At 34.4% G+C, this 4,497-nt stretch overlaps 1 long non-coding RNA gene across 2 annotated transcripts; it reads right to left on the bottom strand.

Annotated features, from left to right (window-relative positions):
• Nucleotides 1-1,282: 1,282 nt before the first annotated feature.
• On the bottom strand, nt 1,283-3,620 carry LOC113286043. Of its 2 annotated transcripts, XR_003329074.1 has the most exons (7): nt 3,593-3,620; nt 3,204-3,329; nt 2,980-3,133; nt 2,586-2,686; nt 2,407-2,489; nt 2,166-2,264; nt 1,283-1,776 (listed from the first exon to the last, which is right to left on the bottom strand). It is a non-coding gene; the product is annotated as an uncharacterized LOC113286043 (long non-coding RNA). The 2 variants fall into 2 exon arrangements; XR_003329073.1 differs by lacking the exon at nt 1,283-1,776 and having other exon boundaries at nt 2,085-2,264.
• Nucleotides 3,621-4,497: the final 877 nt, after the last annotated feature.

Raw genomic sequence — 4,497 nt, 5'->3', positions numbered from 1 at the left:
ACCTGGAAAATTTACAAAAATACAGCAACTTACATGAACAAATCTTATTCTTGATAGAGAAAAGGGAGATTGAAAGCACTGGAACCCTCGCAAGATAACTTTTAGAGGTTTATATAGTCGAACAATTCAAAGGATTGAAAGCAGAGATAACAGTGTAGTTAATGGGTACCTTGTATTTTGGTAACGTCTGAACATTGAATCAAAGGTAATCATGGTAGTGCTAATTGAATTCATCCTTTAAAGATGAAAAGCTGGAGTATTTTGGTAACGTCTGAACATTGAATCAAAGGTAATCGTGGTGGTGCTAATTGAATTCATCCTTTAAAGATGAAAAGCTGGATAAAACCATATAGCGTAACGGATGGAAATAAAGGAGAAGACATTTCAATATTGAATCTGGGACGTTGGATGAAGGAGCGGGAGAAGGGTGCATTTTCATCCAGGATTTATCTCCGGCACATTGCTTCATTTGGAAAGTAATGAGAACCGTGGATTGCTGGAAAAAAGAAAATTCAAAACCGTCTGATCAGGACAAAACCATTTGTAAGATATACTAGGGTATGACCCGTGCCGTTATTGTGATTATTGTGACGATGCATTGTTTAGGAATGTTGAAATCTGGATATGAACATGTCACCCGCTTTAGATGTTAAATTTTTAGTATGCCCAGAAAATCGAAAAACCTCATCAACAACATTAACACACTTTACTCAATTTACTCACGGGTGTCATCTAAATCTAAAGTACTAATTTGGGTTTAATCCAATTTAGTTTAGAATTCTTAGTAGCGAAATACAAAACTCAAAAAGAAGAAACCAAAAGAAGATCTATTAGTTAGACCAATGCCGTGTTGTTGTTGTGCGTCAGTGACTTATGTATTTGTAATCAACATTCATCGTGATATATTCGACTTGATTCTGTTTTTCAATGAAATTATAAATTAACAGTTAACACTACTCCATTCTGGGATTTTGGGTGTCTGATTCCACCATTGTCATTATAAATTCTTTAAAACCTCAATCAACAACAGTGCAAACCACAACCAGAGTACAAATTGCCAGAATATGACATCAAAAAGAAATCAACAAAATGTTATGGAGTTTACTTTCCCTCTAACCGGACGAACAGTTGGCGGTTGACGTTCTGAAAACTTCACTTTTTGAGTTATTACATTGAAATTTTGGAGTTTTTTTGTGTAGATAAACCTAAACACAGGCCGATGTTGGATGCAACAAATATAAAACTGATAAAGGTAATACCTGTGCAACTTCCCAATCATAAAACAACGGTAAGGTACTCAAAAAAGTCACTGAAGTTACAATTCCAATTTGACCTACATTTAGCACCAATTCAAAGCTAGAAACGTTTGACATGTTAAGTCTTAAAGAAAAATATATGTTTGGTAACGAAGACTGATGGCCCATGACCCTGCAATCACGCGATCAACCGGGCCACCAAAAAGGAGAACGATCATGCGATAGGGCATGCCGGGAAAGAAGCAAGTAGATTATGCTTCGTAATTATGGCCATCAATTCAGATCCCAACTGAGCAATGGGATCCCTACTGGGCTGCAACCGTGAATAACTTGTTCTCCTTCAAGTAATTTCAGTTAATGCATTTATGGTCCATGACCCTACAATCCTGTAGTAGAAAATATCTGACTTTCTAAATCTCATTTTTGCCAATAAAGTATCGGCCATGGTAGGTGCTGGCAGTGGGAGTAATGATGGTATTGGCGAGATTTGGAAAGTCCTTCACGTCCCCTGTCTCCAATACTGCATATAGATATGATATTTTATCAATCTATCCGTATACATTTTGTAGTGATACCAATTTGATCGGTAACTTTCATCGAATGTATGTATAACTCCAGTGTAAATACCTGAATAAGAGTCGTACCTTACGTCCTTGTTCTTAAGAAACGCAGATATGTAAAAGGAACCAATTAAAGGCACCTTAAAGGAACCACATTATAGGGTTATCCAACATTTGAATGGAGTACAAAACGATTACAAATATCCAAATGAGTTTGGGCTGGCTAACACAATTATGTAGTTTGACTAATTTGAATTGACAACTGCTACCCAAAACCTCATTCATAGGTGAGCTTTTATGAATAAACTAACCACCAAAAACTTAGATTGAATGTGGAGTATGAACTTACTCGGAACAATATACTGAGCATGTGCCCTTGCCAGCCTGCTTTGGAACCCAATCCTTGACCAAACAGAATGTACTTGATGAAAATAAAAATAACACTGATCTACACAAAATTAAAAGAATTTTTCTAAGCATTACTGATTACCGAATGAAACTCATTTTCTTGACTGTTTCTATTAAAGTTTCGACCAAAATGAAATGCTAACAAAAAATTATTCAAACCAATATAAAAGAAACTAAATTACCTGATATTGATATATGCATGGTGTTTATCGACCTTAGTACCAAAATTGGTGTTGTTTTCTCATCTATGAGTTCGTATTGCAATCTGTAGAAAGCCAAGAAATGGGGGCTTAAGAACAATGTATAGTAATCTATTAAATATTTATTCCTAATCTCGGTAGAGCAACATTTTGAAATATACCATTATAATCAATTCAATCCTGGTTCCAATGAATCCACCTAAAACTCCCCTAACCAACCTGTCTAGCTGGAGGAACTTAGCCCTTGTAGGTTCTTTATGAACTGAATAAAAGTAGCAGATTATAAGAAGAAGAATCATAATGTGCAAAAGAAGCGTTGATTGCTTGAACAGCCAAAGAAGATAAAGAAGATGCTGACTGATTGTTAATGTTGTTGTTCTTCATCAATAGGTGGCGATAATGGTTGCCTTTTGATAAAAGAATTCTTCCACTGTAATAATGGGATAAAGAAAACCAATCTACTGGATAAATTTGGGTAAATTTTAATTGAAGAGCTTTTCCTATATTACTCATAATAAGATTACCTTAAAGAAACCAAAATGATTTGTTACTCACTGGCTTCAAATGCAATAACATGCGCAACATATGCAATCTCGGAAGACCCCTATAAAAACATATCAAAATCCTAAAATGGAATCCCTTTATTATTGATGCTAGTATATCTCTTTTGTGTGTAGTCATGTCGCGATACCACCGTAAAATAGTTATCCTACAACGCAAAAACAAAAGTAAGAAAGATTAAGAATAAGCAACAGGGAAGGTAAGTAATTGAATCTCACCAGCTAGTGGATTCTGATGAGCCTCCACAGTCACTGGTAATTACATTGAAAAAAGTATTGAAAATTGGTACCCATTACTTCGCATATTTGATGCAGCTGAAATATATACGCAGATTGAAAGTGCACCTGCAACAATGATCAAATTTCAAACCCACAATGATTTCAACAACATAACCATAATTCTCAAATGATATGATTGACAGCATTTTTCAATAAAGTTGAGCAAGAAAAAATTAAAAAAAAAAACTCAATAACACAAAAACTATAGATTGAGATCATCAGAAAAACATAATCGAATAATAAGATAGTATTAATTCAGCAACTAATATAAACTGATAAAGGAAAATTAAGTAAAAAAATGTACAACCATTCGTACAAAAATCTAATACCTAATCTTCAAAATTCAACGATGAAGCACCCGAAATCCTTGGCTCCAACGTATTCTTCTAACAAAACGTTTCATGTGAGAAGTACCTTCTGTTTTCAAAAATCAAATTCAATTTGAGATTGGATCACCCCTAACCCAGTTTTACTCGTTGTTGAGCGTTTCATAAATCAAATTTAAGTTGAGATTGAATACGGAGAAAAACAATATTTGCATGATTTGGGATTGGGTGCTGAGATATGTATCAAAATATAGTAGAGAACATTGAGATGCAGAAAAAATCGAGCAGCTGTAATGATTTCAACCGAGGGACTTAAAAACAGCAAGAAGAATCCTTGGATTTTAAATTCATAAATGAGACTTAATTTTTCATTAAATACCTAAGCGTAACGCCCTTCTACTCGAAAAGGAAACTTGAAACAGAAAATAGAGTAGATCACATGGCTGGAATGCTGGATTATACAGTCCTTTATATTAGTTGGGCAATCCAGACCGTTCTTTATAAGCACAAAATGTATATCTCCACAAAAAGGAAATCCCATATTAGTTTTTTCATGAAACCATCTGGACCGTCCTTTATATGTCTGAACTATGGATGACCGTCGATATAGAAAAACACCATTGTCTCTTATAATATAGATATATAAACTCATAAAGGAAAATTAAATATAAAAATTTACAACCATTCGTCAAAAATATAATACCTGATCTTCAAAATTCAACGATGAAGCACCCGAAATCCTTGGCTCCAACGTATTCTTCTAACAAAACGTTTCATGTGGGAAGTACCTTCTGTTTTCAAAAATCAAAGTCAATTTGAGATTGGATCACCCCTAACCAGTTTTACTCGTTGTTGAGCGTTTCATAAATCAAATTTAAGTTGAGATTGAATACGGAGAAAAACAATAT

The sequence above is a fragment of the Papaver somniferum genome, chromosome 6, assembly GCF_003573695.1.
Source record: "Papaver somniferum cultivar HN1 chromosome 6, ASM357369v1, whole genome shotgun sequence".
NCBI classification, from domain to species: domain Eukaryota; kingdom Viridiplantae; phylum Streptophyta; class Magnoliopsida; order Ranunculales; family Papaveraceae; genus Papaver; species Papaver somniferum.
This window is presented reverse-complemented; position numbering and strand designations above follow the sequence as displayed.